This window comes from Erythrolamprus reginae, chromosome 4 (genome assembly GCF_031021105.1).
Source record: "Erythrolamprus reginae isolate rEryReg1 chromosome 4, rEryReg1.hap1, whole genome shotgun sequence".
NCBI lineage: Eukaryota > Metazoa > Chordata > Lepidosauria > Squamata > Dipsadidae > Erythrolamprus > Erythrolamprus reginae.
The window spans coordinates 83,679,364-83,700,009 of NC_091953.1; the positions used below are offsets into that span (position 1 = coordinate 83,679,364).

General features: G+C 38.5%; 1 protein-coding gene across 2 annotated transcripts in view; it reads left to right on the forward strand.

Annotated features, from left to right (window-relative positions):
* Positions 1-15,972: 15,972 nt before the first annotated feature.
* The window catches only part of GEMIN8 (gem nuclear organelle associated protein 8), a 47,113-nt gene continuing 42,439 nt past the window's right edge, over positions 15,973-20,646 (forward strand). The window contains exon 1 of one of the 2 annotated variants that reach the window (XM_070751811.1): positions 15,973-16,058. The gene's annotated coding sequence lies outside the window, so the exon portion shown is untranslated. The remainder of the gene's footprint in view (positions 16,059-20,646) is intronic. The other variant, XM_070751810.1, reaches the window with a different exon arrangement.

Below are 20,646 nucleotides of genomic sequence, written 5' to 3' on the forward strand. Positions count from 1 at the left end.
TCAGTTAACATTCTGACAGTAAGTTTTGACCGGTTTCCTTTCATTATATACATTGTATTTTATATTTTTAAATTCTAAAATCTATTACGTTCATTAATTATACACGGTAACTGTAGGTCGTTTCAATTGTACTGTTGTTTCATATTATGTTGCTTTTATGTTCTCTTTTGAACCCATTCGTGCCATTTTTGCCATGTTCTTTTTGATTCTATTAATTTATTTCCCTTAATTGAGTTCGTGAATTCGTCCATCTCTACACATGCATATATCTTATCTATAATTAAATCTTCCGTTGGTATCTGATCACTTTTCCAGAGTTGTGCTATCGCAATTCTCGTGGCGGTGTTAATATGTGTTGTGAGGAGCATTGTTTGTTTTGAATAATGTTTTCTCCAAACTCCTAAAAGCATAGCTTCCGGTGTGAGTTCTATTTCCTCTTTCGTAATCTCTGTGAGCCAAGTATGAATTATTGTCCAAATTTTTTGTATCAAGGGGCAGGACCACCACATATGGAAAAACGTACCTCTTTCCTTTTTACACTTCCAACACGAGTCTGATAATGTTGGGTGGATCTTTGCTAATCTCGCCGGTGGGAGGTACCATCTGTAGAATAATTTGTAATAGTTTTCCTTATATGCTGCCGAAAGGGTTATTTTGGATATTGTGGTCCATGTTCTTTCCCAGTCGGCAATATGGATGGCGTGTTGCAGATTTTTTTCCCACGCTATCATTGGTGTTTTGGTCGTATCTTTTATTCTTTCCTGTTCTAAAAGTATTTGGTATATTCTGCTTATTTGTTTGTTTTCATTTCCTATCAGAATCTTATCTAATGGGTTCATAGATTTTTGAATACCGGGTGTTTGATTGTCTTTTTTAAATCTGGATTCTATTTGGGCGTATGTCCACCAATCCATTTTATGATTTAATCTTTCTAGTTCTTGTCTAGATTTGAGTTCCCCGTTTGGGTGTAATATGTCTCTGTACTGGATGGTTTTGGCTATGTCGATCAAATTTGGGTAGATGATGGCTTCCATAGTAGAAAGCCATCTTGGAATTTTGTCGTAGTGTTTATTTTTAATTTCGTACCAGGTTTTTAGTAGTGATTTACGGATCAAGTGCCTGTCAAATATAGTTTGTTTTTGCAATTTATCTTTCCATAAATGCGCATGCCAGCCTGTTTGTAAGTCATGACCTTCTAATACAAGTATTCTCTTATTTTTTAAGTTAATCCACTCTTTTATCCAAATTAGGCTTGCCGCTTTGTAGTATAATTTTAGATCCGGGAGCCCCAGGCCTCCTCTAATTCTATTATCTTGGAGATACACATATTTTATTCTTGGCCTTTTGTTTTGCCAGATGAATTTGGAGATGATTTTATTGATTTCTTTGAAAAAATTTGGTTCCAAGTTAATCGGAGCTGTCTGAAAAAGATATAAAAATTTGGGAAGAATATCCATTTTTATTACAGATATTCTGCCTAACATTGATATTTGTAGGTCTTTCCATTTCTCTAAATTTTTTTTGGTATCTTGCAATAATTTGTCATAATTGTCTTTTTTAAGTGTAATTGTTTTGTTTGTTAATATTAATCCTAAGTACTTCATTTTTTTGTATTTTGGAGTTTAGTAGTTTCTTCTAATTTCCTAATTTGTCGTATACTCATGTTTTTTGTCATTAACATAAGGCTTCTATTGTGGAGCCTCTGCATAGATTGCTGGCAAAAGGGGTTCCTTGGCGGTGGGGGAAGTTAGAGGCAGGCGCTTTTACGGCCATCAAGGAATTATTGGTGTCCCATGATGTTCTTGTTCAGTACAGCTCAAAATTGCCATTGGTTTTAGCCTGCAATGCCTCCCCCTATGGCATCGGCGCTGTCCTTAGCCATGTGTTGCCTTCAGGAAAAGAGGCCCCTATTGCTTATTACTCAAGGACCCTAGGTCGGCCGGAAAGGAATTATGGACAGTTGGATAAGGAAGCCTTGGCGTTGGTGGCAGCAGTTAAACGTTTCCACCATTACTTGTACGGCCGCAGTTTCCAACTGGTCACTGACCACCAACCCCTACTTGGAATTCTAGCGGGTAACCGTCAAACCCCCGAGATTCTGTCCCCTCGAATGAATCGTTGGGTTATGTTTCTAGCTAACTATTCTTATGAGTTACTCTATCGGCCGGGAAAGAGCATCTCTCATGCTGATGCACTCAGCCGTTCCCCGTTGCCTATTGTTCTACTGGATCCGGCCCCCATCTCCACAGTTCTAGCCATCGACGCGTCCCCTATCACTGTCTCAGCTGCCACAATTGCGCGGGAATCCACCAAGGACCCAATTCTGTCTGTAATAACGTCCTGGATTATGCGAGGGTGGCCACCTTCTTGTGTAAATCTCGAATTGTTGCCTTATTGGGTCCGCAGGAAAGAACTGTCTGTACTGCGGGGTTGTGTTTTATGGGGGGCCAGGGTCGTGATTCCCACGTCCTTGCAGTTTAAGGTTTTGGGGTTAGTGCACATTGGCCACCCCGGGGTGGTATGAATGAAAGCGTTGGCTAGGGGGTATATTTGGTGGCCGGGGCTAGACAAAGCGATTGAAAGGAAGGTTGCAAGTTGCCTCCCGTGTCAACAGACCCGAGCAGCCCCTCCTGCCGCTGCACCTCTGGAATGGGAAAATCCCAATATGCCATGGTCCCGGTTGCACATTGATCTCGCGGGGCCAGTAGCTGGAAGAATGTTGTTCATCATTGTGGATGCGTACTCTAAGTGGTTGGAGGTAAGAATAATGCAGTCCACAACAACCAGCGAGATTATCAGAGCCTTATCGGCTATGTTCGCAACCCATGGATACCCGGACGTTATAGTTTCAGATAACGGCCCGCAATTTTCTTCTGGAAAATTGGGGGTCCGCCACGCGAGGATAGCACCCTGGCACCCTTCAAGCAATGGGTTGGCAGAACGGATGGTGCGCAGCACCAAGGATATGTTGGCCAGAATTACTCAGGGTACGTTGCAGGAGAGGGTGGATGAACTACTGTTAGCACAACACGCGACACCGTGCGCCACCACTTCTAAGGCTCCGTCGGAGCTGTTAATGGGACGAAGGTTGCGAATCGTGTTGGACCAGCTGCATCCGTTATATGGTAACCCCGGGCGACAGCTGACCAACGCTCGTACTTTCCAGATTGGGGATACAGTGTTCGCTCAGAATTTCATGGGGTCCCCGCATTGGGTTGCAGGTACGATCACCCGGTTTCGGGATCCCCGCGCTTACACCATACTATTGCAGGATGGAAGGGAGTGGCATCGCCACGTGGATCAATTAAGGGGCCGACCGGTGGATCTAGACCCAGGGGCAGAGGCGACCGATACTGCGCTACCTAATAGCCCTGTCAGCAGTGAGCTGGGTGGCCCAGAGGCAGTGCCACCCTACGAAGAGACAGTGGTTCCTTGCAGAAGAAGCTCTCCTGAGCCGGCATTGGCTAAAGAGCTATATCAATTCCCTACAACTGTGGAGACAGAGGGTGTCCCTATTATGCCGGATGGGGAGTTCGGAAATGGCTCGCAGTCATCTGCCCCTGTTGCGTCATACAGGTCGTTACCCCGTCGTTCTGAGTGTATCCGTCGTAGACCGGCGTATCTAGAAGATTACGTCTGCGCCCCCTAGGGGGAAGGAGTGTTATGTCCCTGGCAACAGCAGGGGGAGCTATTTTGGAGGGAATAGCGTTTCGTTCCCATTGGTTGTTTATGAAGTATAAGTAACCTGTCAATTGTGGTGAAGTTCTGTTCTGTGTTAAGAGTTAATAAACGTAAGTTGTACCTGCCTCAGCTGTCTGCTTGGTTACTACACTCATGACTCCCATTTTCACTTTCCCCCCCCAAAGTTTTTAACATCTGTCAATTACCTTGAGTATATAATCTCAAATGGTCTAATTTTGTATGTCTATACGGTGCTATAGGCAATAACTTACTACTGGTTTTTAACCTTGCGAAGATCATGAATTACTCATGTTTGTTCATATCTTATCTCTTGGTATGACTATACAGACATTTTTGAACCATTTCCAGGCAGAACTTTACATATTAAACTTGATTTGGTTTGGCTTCTAAGCTTGATGCAAAACTTAATTAGTTTTAATTTCTTAATTAGTGTTGTGATTCCGTCTGAGGCCCCTCAGGGAACGGCTGATCCTCTGCCGGCTTCCTGCTCAGAGGGGGAGGATGATGAACAGGAGGTTCAGGCAGACGGGGAGGAGGAATCTCAGGCTGAGGGAGAGGGAGGACAGCCAGAGTCCCCCGAGAGGGAGCTCTCCCCAGCAAGCAGCCTGGATTCCTTAGATGAAAATGCACAAGCAATAATCGATCTCCGGCAGAGAAGAGCAACACAACGAAGGGGACAATTAGCCAGGTACTTTCAGCACTAAAGAGGCAACAGCTGGGTTTGGGTGTGGTGCTCTCTGGAAAGGCTGAAAAGGCAGACCCACCCTTCCTGGCTTGTGGAGTATTATCTTTGGGAGTCCTGGGACCTGGCTGTGATCTTTGGTGTCTTGGAATTCTGGTTTGTGACTTTGAATACTGAAACCTTGGGGGGGGGGAAGGTGTGGGTCTTATTCTCTACAGTGGTGGGTGTGCCAGCAAGAAGTCTGCTGTATTGTCTGGCCATCAGGACTCTGCTGTAAAGTCTCATAGCCTGCCTGTTGGGAAGAACAGGTTTTTCTCTGTGTTTATTTTTCAAACTATAAAGTGCTTTTGCTTTTACCAGCGTGTCTGGCTGCTTTTTCCAGTTGGTGTTGAAGTCTGGGGGCACCCAGACAGAACAGTTAGTAGTCTTTTTTAATAAAACAATCTTTATTGGTTTAATACATTAAAGAAGAAAGAACAAACAACAAAAACAAACAATGGTAAGTAACTAACAAAACATTACACACACATGAAAGTAGTCTTCTTTACAAAAACAAGGTTTGAAGGTAGTCATTTTATCCTGCTGTTGCTCCTTAGCAACTGGTAGCAACAAGGTAAGTGAGGAACAAGAAAATCTATATTGTTCGTACAGATGTGGTTCACACAGAATTTACTGCACTGCCTGTTGTCAATATTCATTGTCTTTATATGCTATATGCATTTTATAACACTATTCTTACGCTGGCACTTTTATTTCATATTTCCTAGTATTCATTTGTGTAATAATGAAATATTGATATTGCCAGAGTTTTTTAAAACATGTTTTCTATATCAGGGATATGGTACAATAAGATGGTTTCTAAAAGATGAGGATTCAGAAGTTCAAGGAACTTCCCACAACAGCACTTTTAGCTCTTGAAATGTGAATCCAAAGTACATATTTACAGTCTTAATTCTGTAGCCTTATTATATTAGGACTAATTTTTTTAATGCTATGCATTCTAAATGGTTTGTCAGTGAGGGAGGCATCAGAATTTCATTTTTTTAATGTGTGCCAGTGTGTTTATAGAAAAAGTGATAATAAAGATGATCTTATCAAAAACTATGATCTTTGCAAAATAAACACTATATATTTTGTTAATGAAAAACACTGCAACTATAGCATATTAACTTCAGACTGTGATTGGTTTCTCTACTATTCTTGTTTTAAGATACATAAGACAATTCAGTAATATTTTTGATGGCACACGTGTGAATGTCTGCTCAGTACTAACCACTCATTCACTATTCTAATACTTATTGATTGATTGATTGATTTTGTCCATTGCACAATGAGAGTTATACTCATAGTAAAATATATCTAAGAAAGAAGAGAAGAGAAGAAATAGGAATAAAATATATCAGTGAAAGAATAGAATAAATATAGGAAAGAAGAATGGTATAGGAGATATAGGAGAGCAATAGGACAGTGGACGGAAGGCACTCTAGTGCACTTATGCACACCCCTTACTGACCTCTTAGGAATCTGGAGAGGTCAACCATGTATAGTCTAAGGGTAAAGTGTTGGGGGTTTATGGATGACACTACAGAGTCCGGCAATGAGTTCCATGCTTTGACAACTTGGTTACTGAAGTCGTATTTTTTACAGTCAAGTTTGGTGTAGTTAATATTAAGTTTAAATCTGTTGTGAGCTCTTGTGTTGTTGTGGTTGATGCTGAAGTAGTCGCCGACAGGCAGGACGTTGCAGCATATAATTTTGTGGCAATACTTAGATCATGTTTAAGGCGTCTTAGTTCTAAGCTTTCTAGACCCAGGTTTGAAAGTTTAGTCTCATAGGGTATTCAGTTTCAAGTGGAGGAGTGAAGGGCTCTTCTTGTGAAGTATCTTTGAACACTTTCAAGGGTGTTAACATCTGAGATGCAATATGGGTTCCAAATAGATGAGCTGTATTCGAGGATGGGTCTGGTGAAAGTTTTGTAAGCTCTGGTGAGTAATGAGAGATTGCCAGAGCAGAAGCTACGTAGGATTAGGTTTACTGTTAACATTTTCAAAAAATAAGAGGAAGAAGATTTGCATATAGGTAACTCTCATTCTTCTAGCAGAGGGTGGGTACTACCTTTCCACAATGGCAACTTTAGTGGGATTTAGAGTTACTACAAAGCTTTGGAAATGTTTGCCCTTGCAATCTAACTCCATTTGTTGCATCCCTTAAAATTTATTCTTATGTAAGTTTTTATTGATCACAATTTACTTTATCAGGTGCAGGAAAAGGCCACATACAACTTACAAAGAGGAGTGTGATCTAATAAAGTCTATGTAGTACAGTAATATTATTTTTAGCCTTCAAGGTTAAAAATGCCATTTACTCTTCAAAAATACTTTCTTCAAATAGTATTGTAAAGCTAAACTTACTACATCAAATGCTGCTGCTCATTATGCCTACACAATCATTGCCTCAAATTAAAAGAAAATGAGGACAAGTTCTTTTAACATTAAATGCCCAAATGCAATTCATTATTGGTATGGAAGATCTAATTTTCACTTTAAAGTTGATCTTATGTCTAAGAAGAAAACTAATTAGATAATGGTATCTTGGATTAGCAAGAAGAGATCAAAGAGCTATATGGGTCAAACTTTGCCAAGCGAAAAAACTGAAGCTGACAAGACTTCAATGATTCTCAGGGTCAGGGAAACTGTTATGTACACACTGAGGAGATATTTTCTATTCTCAGAGTCAGAAAGAGGATGAGCAATTTTTATTTCACTTGAAAATGTTGGGGGGAAAACGCCGAAGCTGACTTATATCTGGACTTGATTTCTGTGTTCTGCAATAAACTGAATTTTTTCTTGTACATATTAGTATCTATAAATAGTCTCCAATAATTATAGCAATTTGTTGTGTCTGTCATATTTTGCTTTAATCCATTTCCTGAATATAGAGTTGAATGTTTATAGAATATTGATTTATTGCTGTGACTGGCATATAATCTGGTGCCCTGGGAGAATGTTACAGAACAATGGCATATCTGCCTGCTTCAGAGCAAGCTCTCCAGAATTCAGAAAGCCACAGCAAACCCACTAGCCAGATAGGCCTGCAAACTACTGTATATGGTTCTGTCTGAGTACTTTCATGAGTGTTCATGCAACCTAACTGGTTGCAGTTGTCGTAAGCTGATGCAAACCAAAAAAGGTTAATGTTGTTTAGGAGACAAAATATAAACAAAATAAGAACTGAGTTGTAGAATGCAGGAAATGACATTTGGAGATGGTAGACAAATAGAGATATTGTGCAGGGAGGAGATAGCAGAGACAGCTTTAAAAGCCACCTTTAAAAAGAAGATAGAATTGAGAGGAAAAAATCCACAGAGAGAAAAAATAGACTTCAGGAATAGACAGGATCAGAAGATGCAAAAGATTTACATTTGGATATGGCAATGCAAAAGTTGACACAGACAGGAAGAAGAAAAGTCACTGGGAACCAGAAGAGCAGAACATGTCCCTATCTCCTAGAAGACTTCTTTTGAGCAAGGGGTAACAATAGAGAAAGCATAAAACTTTCTCTCTGAAGTACTTTGTCCAATTTGGATTTTATTCCCTGCAGCTAACAAATCCCAGATGGATCAAGAAAGGGAACATTCAGCTAAAAATGAAAGTTTTAAGAACAGTGAAAGGGAAAATGAGATAAAAAGAGGCAATTGTTACAAAGAAAATATCTGCCAACAGAATTAAAAAGTTAGGTTGCTTCTATATATATTTTTTTGCACTGCAAAGGAAGATTAGTTTGATTATATATGAAAAAGAAATCCATCCATTCAGTTTAATACTTTGGTGTTGCTTAATTTATTGAAATACAGTACATGTGCTATATTGTCTACTTATCTAAAGAAATATGTGTAAAAGTTGTACAAAATTCACAACTATATAGAGGGGTCTTTTTCCTGATTAGATGCCCCAGACAGAACAGAAAGTATCTCATAGAGCCCCTCTGTTTATCAAAAATTGGGCAATAAACATATCTCAAAGAAATTCTTTTTAAAAATAATTTTTATTATAAATTTTTATCTCCCCCCCCCCACACCAATATACATATTTTATGAACAAAATGTTGTCTGGATCATTATTACATATCTTTTCATATACATAATCCATTTTACATCATATATCTGTCGAGATATATACCTCCGAGACCGCCTCCTGCCGCACGAATCCCAGCGACCCATTAGGTCCCACAGAGTGGGCCTTCTCCAGGTCCCATCAACTAAACAATGTCGGTTGGCGGGCCCCAGGGGAAGAGCCTTCTCTGTGGCGGCCCCGACTCTCTGGAACCAACTCCCCCCGGAGATTAGAACTGCCCCTACCCTCCCTGCCTTCCGTAAAGTTCTAAAAACCCACCTTTGCCGTCAGGCATGGGGGAACTGAAATATCTCCCCCGGGCATGTACAATTTATGTATGGTATGTTTGTGTGCGTGCTTGTTAGTATATTGGGGTTCTTGTTAAACTTTTTAAATATTTAAATTTATTTGAATCTATTTGGATTTGTACGATTTGTTTATGCCTTGTTGTGAGCCGCCCCGAGTTCGCGGAGAGGGGCGGCATACAAATCTAAATAATAAATAAATAAATAAATAAATAAATAAATAAATAAATAAATAAAATATTCTCTTTATATATTTCTTTATCTTATTTTCTTCTTTATACATAAGCAATCTTACTAATTGCCCTAAATTACTAATCTCTTACAACAACATCAATTAGTTGTCTTATTTCTCCATTACTATAAATATTTCTCATGTTTATTCTACTGCATTTTAACTTCATCTCTTAATTTAAATTGTCTTTAAAATTAAACCAAATTATCTTTTCTCTATCCATCTGCTGTTTTATTTTAATATAAATAAATAACATACATCATTATATTCAAATATTGCATTAAAAACCCTTTGATTCACTATCCACAATTAATAATACAGTATTTCAAATTTCCCATCCCATTTTTCCTACTAATCTGTTTTGCTATAAACAATATACATCATCAGATTCAAATCTAACATGAAAGCCCCTTGACTTGATTAACTAGCCACAATTAATATTAATACAATTTCTTTAGATATACTAATATGAACCTTATTTTCCTTCCTTCTTTCCACTAACCTTCCCCTCTTTAACCATTTTCTTTTGATCTCTCAAAAATTCCACTTCTTGTTAATTTTCTTTTGTCCCATTCCCTTAACTACCACTACTTTTTTTTCTTTTTATGGGTCTTATATGTTTTCCCCTGAATCCCCTTTCTCTCTTTTGAATATATTAATCAAATGGTTCTACCCCAAGTTTCCCCTGGTCTCTTCCCACTATTTCCCTATTTACCTTTTGATTGATTTTTTTTTTAAGGATGTTCCCCTCTGTCTACTCTTTCTATGCCACTGTAAATCCCAATGAAATAATCAAGCTGTTTTTTGCTTTCAGTCCCTCCTTCAATGATATTTTCTTGTTCCCCATTTATATTCCCTTTTACCACCTTCTCTCCTATTTCCTGGTCCAGCAAGATTTTTGATTCTTTATTACCTTTTAAAGTTTCACATATATTTTTTAACAAATCTCAAAAAAATTATGTAGGGACTTAAAGAGACTCTATTTAGGGGATTCTCTTGGGGAATTTGCTCTCAAATTCAGGACTGGCTTCTCTCTTGCCACAAAGTTGCTACTAAATTGAATGAGATGTGTCAGGTCAAGGATTATACTGCTGCAACATATCTGCTTAAGGCTTTCCTTACTAACTTGTTATCTTAAGGCATTTAGAATTGCTTTCCCAAATAAATTATGAAACAATGTTATGTCTATTTGCTAAACAAACAAACAAATAAACAAAAGATTCTGGTAACCAGAGAAATATTGAAGGAAAAGAAGGAAGGAAGCAGAATATCTCTTTTGGGGAATGTAGCATGTTTTTAAAAAACAGCACAAAATCATGTCTAGACAATTAACAGTTCAGACAGCACTTCCTTGAGAGATTCATTAATCCGGCCATCTAGCCTGACATTTTGTGTATGTTGAAGTGATGCTTAAGTCTCTTCCAGACAATACCATAAATACTCCAGTAATGGCTTTAGAAGTCATAATGTGGTCAAAAATCATATTAATTTTGCAATCTTTACCATTGGACATATATTGTGATTTTTGTGAGTCCGAATCTGAATAAGTTAGTTGGCATTTGGCTGAAATCTAGTCATCCCTCATAATTGTTTTCCACCTCTGATTCTTGGGCTTCTTTTCAGGTATTATCCTTACATAGCCAGGGCACATCCTTTTCCCCTCTCTCTTTTCCTCTCTGGCCATCTAGCCTGACTTTTTAACAATGACAGAAGTTACTTATCTTTTCCAATTATATAGTACATCTAGTGTTTTTCTATGTCTACTCCTATCAATCTAATCACCTGTTTGTCCTTCTCCTTTTTTCCCCTCTATTATCCGTGGCTTGGAAAAATGAAGAAAAGATTCATGCAGTGATGAGGACTGCTTTTGTTTTCTTATGAGGATTGTGGACTTATCTGCATAGATAAATAAATCTTTAATGAATTTTAAACCGCAGCCTTTCCTGCCTCATGAATAGCATAATACAATGGCTGTACAGTAATCCCTCGCTACTTCGCGGTTCATTTTTTGCGGATTCACTACTTCACGGGTTTTCAAAGGCGGCTTAAATCCATTTAATCCATTGAAAATTTTAAATCCATTAAAATTCATAAAATTCTTCTACAGTACTACTGCACTCTATTAAATAAACTGGTAGGATATCACATGTAGTTCAAGCTGAGAAACATTATAGAATTACTGTTTAATGCAAAGGGTGGGTTTTAAAAGTCCAAATACTTGTTAAATACATTAAAAACTATCTTTCCTCTACTTCACGGAAATTCGTTTTTCATGGGTGGTCTTGGAAAACATCCCCGCGAAAAATGAGGGATTACTGTATTCTCCAAAAGAATGCCCTGAAATTATGTCAGGTTATGATTGTTATCATTTTCAGATAGCATGACTGATTATGTATTATGGGTGTTACAGCCCAACACACACATCTACAGGGCACTCAGTAAAGACTGAATGCACCATAATAGATGTAACAGATATCCCACATTTTACATGAAGACTCACTGGAGGCCATACTCAATCTTTGCTGCTGTTCAGAGTATTTAATTACTGAGATTGTCAAATTTTTGCTATATTGGTTCTTGTTGCTTTAAACAGATTGAATTAACCCATCTCTATCAGAATATATCTTTTGTCCTTCTTATGCTGTTTCTTAGTATGTGTCCTCATTTATCTCTGATCCCACCACAAATATGCCCTAGGATTTTCTTTCTATATATCTTCTTAATGTTAATTTCATTTTGTATAGAATCCATAAATCAGAAAAAACATATGTCAGTTTAGGGTCAAGGTAAAGGTCTATACAATCTGATAAGATTTTCACTCATTAGCAGTGAGGACAATCCAGTGACTTGAAACTAAGGCAGTAGAGGCAGCAAAGCAATTTGCAATAGGAATAAGAGAAACAAATGTCATACTGGCATAATTTTCTGTTGGCTTGGGAATGGGTGAGAAGCACTTTATCTCAACCCAGGAAAAGAGATTAAGGACAATAGAAACCAATTCAAAATTAAATGTCGCTGTTGTAGGAGATTGTATGATTGGCTTCTGATTCTTGTCAAAATATTGTGTCATCTTTGTATCTATGCTGGTGGTAAGCTTTAGGAAGCAGGAAAGACCAATTATTACTATTTTTAATTTAAAACACTCTTCTTATTATGATTATTCATATATTTAACTATCTATTGATCTACCAATCTATTAATCTCTATCTTTATCCATTCATCCATCTGCATAAAGTTGACTCTACTGATGAAGATGATGTTACCTAAATATGTAACTTCTCTTGCTGTTCTTTTTTTCCTGATTTCTCATGCTCCTTAGTCTGATGCTATTTGATATAAACCAATCATATCCAAGTCTACTCAGAAATACGTTCCATTGGGTTAGTATGCCTGATTCTACCAATGCATATTAGATATCTGACTAAATTTTTATAATCCAGTAGCTAAAAGAAATCCAGTGGACCACTGATTCATCAATTCAATGCTATTAGAAAAAAAAGTGACCCTCATTTTACTGACCTTGGAAGGATGGACAGTTGAGTCAACCTTGAGCTAGTGAGGAGTGAACTGCTGGCAGTCAGGAAAATTAGCCTACAAAACTGCATTCTAATTGCTGTGCCACCTCAGCTCTTACATAAGATAAATAAGAATATTAAAAAATAGGACAACTAAGACACAATACATAGCATCTGGGCCTCAAAGCCCTCCAGAAAAATACCTGTCTTCAGATTTTTCTAGAAGGCAAACAAAATCTCAAAAGAATCAGAATGCTGGTCCTAACACTGAAATAGATTGGATTTGGGCCCTTCTCAGCTGTTTTTCCCAGCATGATTGGAGTGGTAAGGCTGATTCTAGCAGGAAAATGTGTTCTACATGCAGGTAACCAGCATCCAGCCATAAAGATTAAAAGAGAAGATAGATCACTATTCCATGTACCATTTTCTTTTAAACTTTACTATCTGGTGTTTGGAATGAGAAAATAAACCTGTTGTAGTTTTGAAGTTAATGATAGAAAATATTCATTTTAAAAAATCATTTAATTTTACTATGCAGTCCACAAACCATCCTCTCACTCATCCATCCAGTTGATAGATATGTTCACTACAGGTTGACTGTGCATACCCTTCTATATGTAGAAACTCTAATTTGCCAGATATTAATATCCAATGCTTGGCACTGGGAAGAATGGGCTACATCCCCCAAAAGGACACATTCAAGAAATTCTTATTGTAACATTTTTAATTTATACATTCAGCATTGGAACAATTTTTTTCAGCTCTTCCAAGTTACTCCTGGCTGCTGTTACTTTGGGGCATTGGTTCCTTGCTATACCAGGAATTCTCTTGGGCAAATGAAAAGAATCTGTCATTCCTCATTATGCTTCCTAATGGCAACGTGAATGTATTTCTGTCCAAATTAACTTATATTAGGAAAGAATCGGGTGGGCTACAGCCGGATGGGAACGCAGTGGGGTAGTGAAAATGGAGCTCCACCCCAGCGCATCCAATTTGCATTGAAAGATGTTGAAAGAAAATGCAGGGCGTCCTGCATAAGCCACGCCCACAGTGTGGTAGTAAAAATTTTGGTAGCCCTTCACTGGAAAGAATCCTCTGGCTGAAACAACAATATGGGCATTGTTGCATGTAGGAAATTAATTTATTCATTTTAAGCAATACGCAAAATAAAAAAATAATCAAAGCTGAAATTAGGCAATTTGATTAAAATATGTATTTATTTATTTATTAATCACGTGACCTAAGGACACTGCAACCATAAATAAGAGTCAGTTGGCAAGCAACTGAATTTTGATCACATGACATGGGATGCTACAATGGCTGTAAGTGTGAAAAATGGTCATAAGTCACTTTCTTCAGTGCCGTTGTAACTTTGAATGGTCAGCAAATGAACTGTTGTAAGTTGAGGACTACCTATACATGTCTGCAGGCACACAACACATTTATGCATTATAATAATAGATGCTGCAGGACAAATAGTGTGTTTGTAAAATTCTCCTCTAAGAATAGTTGCTTTATTTCTCATTGATTAAGCTGAATGACCAGAACGTGGGTTGAACACTGCTAAAGCTACCTCTTCCTGTTACACCTTACTATCCTGAAGCTGAACCAGAAAAAGTAGCATCCCTCTCCAAATTTTTGTTGTTCCTTTTTTGGCAACTGGAGATGGTGAGAGGTTCTTGGCAAAGGATCTCTAATAGGCCTGGAAAACAAGATAATCTTTTGGTACCTTCTCTAGGCCAAAACATTATATCATAGCTACAATTCAGCTGTTTAGTGCTTATATTGTATATAAAGAGAAAAAAGAGATTCCAATAACTGGCACAGAAATATGGTAATTCATTTTTTCCCAGCACTTGGTACCTTGGAATTTTTTCAAGGATTAATTAATGTGGTGGGAAAGTCATTTTTATCAGTATTTACTTTTTGAATACATCTACATTTACTTTTCAGATATGCCTACTATAAAATATGTATCAAATTTGTTTTCCCTTAATACATAGGTATTTTTATTGCCAACCATATCTTCACAGAGTCCAGCTCCTCATGGGAATGTTGGGGAAGTTGGTAGCAACTTCACATGGTTGATTCATGCTCAGTTTAGAACAAGCCATCCAGAATATTTTTTTTACATTCAGAAGTAAACTATAAAAAGATGGTCATTTAAAGATGGGGTACATTGATAAGAGTACTTTTTTATATCCCGTGGTAAAATATTGCAGGATTTTCACTAAAGCAAGAAAGACAAGAAGCTGGTCTGTTTACTCTAGTTATGTTCCTTCAACATGAATACACTGAATTTAGAGTCCCTGAAAGTAGCATCTGGTAAAGAGCAAGTTTCACTACCTCTCCATTCAATTCATCCTCTTTTACCTCTAATTGGATAAAATAATATTCTCTGAAGCACTAAGCAGGCACAACCTTCATTCAGGGATCCTTGCTGGTCTCTGAGCTTGCTTTTTTGAAAACATTTCAGTACCCAAAGAATGTACCAATAAAGGAGAATATTTGTACCTCCGAGTTGAATTAAACTTGGCAACAAACCTCACTTTTTTCTAGTGATGCTTGCTAAACACCACTAGAAAGAAGTGAGGTTTGTTGCCAGTTTAATTCAATCCTAAGGTACAAATATTCTCCTTTATTTGTATATTCTTTATTTTGCTGCTTCGTGGGAGCGTCCGCTTTAGATTCTTCCCCAAAGTTTTTACAGCCTTTGCATCTGCCTTTATTGATGTGTAAATGTTGCTAGGTTAGATCAGTGTTTCCCAACCTTGGCAACTTGAAGATATTTGGACTTCAACTCCCAGAATTCCCCAGCCAGCATTTGCTGGCTGGGAAATTCTGGAAGTTAAAGTCCAAATATCTTCAAGTTGCCAAGGTTTTTTTAAAAAAAATATATATTTTGTCCAATACATAATACACATTGAAGCGAATAGATATGTAATAATATAAATAAAGAAAAGAATAGAGGAAAAGATATAAAAGTATAGGTGAACATATTTGAAAGGAAGAAAAGATAAATGAGATAAGGAGAGACAATTAGACAGGGGACGGAAGGCACACTGGTGCACTTATGCACGCCCCTTATGACCGCTAAGGAAACTGGAGAGGTCAATCGTGGATAGTCTTAAGGGAAAAATGTTGGGGGTTAGGGGTTGACACTACTGAGTCAGGTAATGAGTTCCACGCTTCGACAACTCGGTTGCTGAAGTCATATTTTTTACAGTCAAGTTTGGAGGTTGGGAAACATTCGGTTAGATAGCTTTCTGGAGATTCCCTTCCGAAGATTGAATTCCTTACAAAGAACACACAACACTTCTGGGGGGGAAAAGCCATTATTTTAATGGCGTTGATCACCTAAAACCAAGAGATGGCGCCACCGCCCCATATATTCACGCACCGTAACTGTGTTTACTTCCTAATGGCAGTAGGATCCTCCTCTTCCTCTTCCGAGCCTACAGGACGGAGAAGAGAGGCTGCGTGGTTCTAATCGGGCGTCGCGTGGACCAAGTATGTGCGCTGGTTGTTTCAGCCCTGTTTTTCTTTTCTAATGGCGGAAAGAGAGGAAGCAGGGAGGCAAAGGCAAACGGGGCACCCTTCCGTTGCAGGAATGTTCAGCGTAGCTTTTCTCAATTCAATGTCCCCCAGCTGTCTTGTAAATGTAATTTCCATCCTGTGCGGCCAGCCACGTTGTACCCAGTGCATCTGAAAGGCAGCGGATTAAGGGCGGGCTGGCCGCAGGAGGAAACAAAGGATTCAAGAAGAAGCAGAGGGAAAACGGTTTCTAATCTGAACTCCCTCGAATCACTTTCGTTTGAAAAGTTTAAGAAGGTTGCATCAAGAAAAGCTGTGACTCTAAGAGAAAAATCGAGTTTACTCTCATTCTTTGTGAATCCTGTAGCTTGAAGTTTTAGTCCTCTTGCTAAAATAATAAAAGCCTTGACCCAGACTAATTTGTTGACAACCGGCATTTGGAGATATCCGAAGCCACTAGCAGGTTAAACCTCCTGAATGGACTTCTACAAAACATTGGAAGCAGCATTACAGGATTTCTTTTTTAAAAAATCACTAATTTGGCACCCCGAATATTTTGGGAGTTGCAATCCATATGCATCTGAAAAAGGAAGACTTTAAATTGCCTAAATTACAGCCCTCTTTGCTTCTACTAATAGAAGTGCATCCCGTTATATCTTATGAAACATCTATGTATAAATTAATGCAATACGTTTTATGGTTGCAAATTTAAAATTGCTGTATTTGGAATGGTGGCTATCTTCCTTCAGCTTGCTTTTAGGCGCTCATTCTGCACAAATATGTACAATAAGTATTATTGACACCGAGTTCATTTAACACGAACTAATTAGAACAACAATTTGCAGCATTTAATTTCTGCCACAGCAGTTTTGAGGTCATTTATTCGTATAAAGTGATAGGATTTTGCATGAATATATTGATCACTAGAATTAATGTAGATAGAAATGCAGAATATGAGGGTAGATCTTGAGATCTTGCTTCCAGGTTTAACTAAGGTCGAAAGCAAGCAGCAGCAAGTACTACTGCAGTACAATCATTCTAGTACAGGGGTGGGCAATTACGTTTGCCATGGGGCCGCATGAGAAATTGGGATGGTTTTAGAGGGTGGGACTAATATAATTAACTCAGTTTTACCCAATACTGTAAAGACCCAGACCCCAGTCTGACCTAAACACCCAGTACCACTCTACAGACCCCTAATTGTTTGCTTTACGACAATACGGTGCCCCACAGTCACTGTGCTGGAGTGTTTGCGTGGTTTCAGTGCTCAGCCGCTGTTGGTAGGAGGTTGGGGTCCGCTCCAATGTGAGAATGAAAGAGCTCAACGTGTCTGCCGGGACTCCTCCAGTTCCTGCTTTCCTCAATTCATCAGGAAAGCAGGAACCAGAAGAGTCCCAGCAGACACGTTGAGCTCTTTCACCCTCGCACTTGAGTGGACCCCTACCTCCGCGGTCCGGTCACAGATAGCAGGCGGGCTGGTCACAGACAGTGGGCAGGCCTGGGCCACAAAGCCCAGGTCTGTTCTAGTAACTCTTCCAGTCTGATATAATAAAGGATTGTCCCTCTTAATTGTGTGCTCTTTGATTTGATCAGAACAAAAAATGAGCTTTGGATTGTGATTGTTCCATAGCTGGGATGCAGGAAAGATAAAGAAGTTACCTTCTGTAACTTAGTTCCTTCCAGATAAGAAAAAGACTGCACTAGGTCCAGCTTATTTGGAAGGCATTACAAGTACTGTGTGTATATTTTTCTCTTTGTCTAATTGCTTAATCACAGAATACCTTATCATGCAAGAATCATGAAAATGTGATGAAAAATTCAGTTTTGATGTACAGTACATGGTTTTTCATTGTGACATTAAGTAATGATGAGAAAGATCTTGGCAGGAGGAGTTATTTAGTCCAAAGCTGACCTACTGTAGCTCTACTGATCTACTTTCCTATATAGTGATTTTTGTATATCTCTTTGAGACAAAGGTGTAATCGCAGCATGATTTCATAATTGTTGAGGTATGTTAAACCATAGTTTATAAAACCCAGTGCAAACTATCTAGAAGGAATAGACAGTACAGATAGTCCTCAACTTGCAAACATTTAGTGACTGTTTAAGGTTACAATGGCACTGAAAAAAGTGACTTAGCACAATAAGGATATTGCTAATTAAAGTAAAAGCCTTCCTGCTTTGTGATAATAATGGTTGGATAGCATGTAATCAAGTAAATTAAAATCCTAGAGCAGGCATATACATGTATTGCATTTCCATCACTGTACGCTGATTCATATCCTTGGTACCTGTGATGACCTGGGCATGGCATGAAGGCAACATAGCCAGAGTACCAGTATGAATCCCTTTAGTGGCACCAACTTTTTCCCCAACCTCCCGTTTATTCTCTGGCCTGGAGAAAGCTCTCCCAACAAATCTGCAGCAGCTTCTGACTGCAGATACTGTAGTCCAGTCCAAACCCACTGTAAGCAGAATGACTGCAATCAATCATTCCAGCAGGGCAAGATAATGAGTGCAAGAAGTGAAGATTTCACGGCAATAATTTCAGAAAGACAAGATAAGCACACAGAAGCATGACAATAATTCAAATAGTCATGAATGCAACTCTTCACACTAGATGAATTCAGCATTTCTTCCCAACAAATGCCCCTCCCAGCTCCCTCTCCTTTAAACTCCATCTCCTGGTGTGCCTTGTGAAGAGAATTGGGGGCCTTTCCTTCCTCATAAGTGTGGTGACCGCTCTTTGTCCACCTCTAGTAATGTCAGATTCTGAGGAGGATGAGCCAGGCCCCTCTGGATACCCTGGGCCAGTGGGTTGCTAGCTGATGCAGAGAGAGTGAGGGTGAAAGTGTTCTGGAGGAACACTGAGGGACCACCAGAGAAAGCTGATATATCAATGGGAGGATGAAGATATTAAACTGGATGACCCACTTTTAGATGTGAGATACAGGAGGTTACAGGAGAAGACAACTAAACTTGTATGACAAAAGGAAATAAGCTTGCAGCTTTACCTCTTGGAGGTTTGAGGCCAATTCCAGCTAGTATAAAAGCAAAGGATTTTGGGGAAATTTGGGATGAGGTTTCATGGAAGTTGTATTAGAGTTGAGATGCTCCAAGATGCCCCACACAAAACCTGATTTCTGCCTTGTTAAAAACTCTTTGCCAGATGTTGAATGACTGTTAGAAAATTGGTGAGCTGATTTTTCTCTTCCAGGCTGCATTCTATTTGTTATCTCATTTGGAAGGCCATTAGGCCGAAGCTGGTGCCTGTCCCGGAACTTAATTGATAACTTCGCAGCAGATGGCATTTGCCACCCTACAGACTTTATAAATTGTATCCGAACTCCCAACCGAATTGTTGGAAATCTAAAAAAGAGATAGGCACTTATTATCACCAGTGGTGGACCTGTCCTAAAGCTAAATATTATTGGAATCTAATAGAGAAATGGTTAAAAGAAATAATACAAGATGAAGTGGGAAAAACTCCAGAATTCTTTCTACTAGGTTACCCTCCCAAAAATTTAAAAATGAAACGAAATATCTATTAATACATATTTTAACGGCAGCCAGGCTAGCTTATGCACAAAGATGGAAGAATGTTGAAATTCCAAAAGAAGAAATAATCAATAGGATTACTGATTGCGCTGAAATGGATATGATGACAAGGCTGCTAAAAGGACAAGAAGAATCGGAATATAATAAAATTTGGTATAGGTTTTATGATTGGTTGAACAAAAGAATATTTATGTAATAGTATATTTCTATAACAGATGGTATAAAATCGTGCAAATCCTGTAAATAGTAATTTAGTATTATATATAGTTAACATTTTTCTTTTTATCTACCTTTTTCTCTCTTTTAATACGACTTGTAAGAATCCCCGTGACTTCTGAAAAGAATGGAGTGGTTTTTGCTCCTTTTTAACGTTCTGTGTTTTGTCTGTGTTTTTGTTTTGTTGTCTTGAAATCAAAAATCAATAAAAAATATTTTTTTTAAGAAAGATAACTTCGCAGCAACAAAAAAAATATTCCCTGAACACTTAACAAACTGCCTTTTGCTGAATGCTGTGTATTCCAATAAATAGTGTGTTTTAAAGCTGAAATTAGTGGTTTCAGTTGGTGGCTTCAATCCAAAAGCCTGGAAACAGAACAATAAGGCACGCTCTCTTCTGCATGCTTCCATGAGCACCCTAGGATGAGGAGAGGGTGGGCCTTAGTCTATGGCTTTATTTTTCTTCTTGCTTTCCAAAATTGTAGGAGAAGCAGTATATTATAGGGTTTTTTTCTGTGTAGGATAATGAAATTTCAGATCTTTCCCCAATACAAGTTGTATATAAGTAGCATGCAAATAACAGGCAATTGCACTCAGATGTACAATCACATTAGCTGCCTTTCTGCGCTGCTTTGTGGTCACTTGTTCATTTGGAAATCACTTGAAATGGAGATCAGCCTGATAGTAGGTCTATGACAACTCGCCGCAGTCAATTTGTTGCAGCCAACTCGCCTCGAGACAAGAATTACACTAAACATTGATGAAATACTGAAACAGAATCATAAAGGAT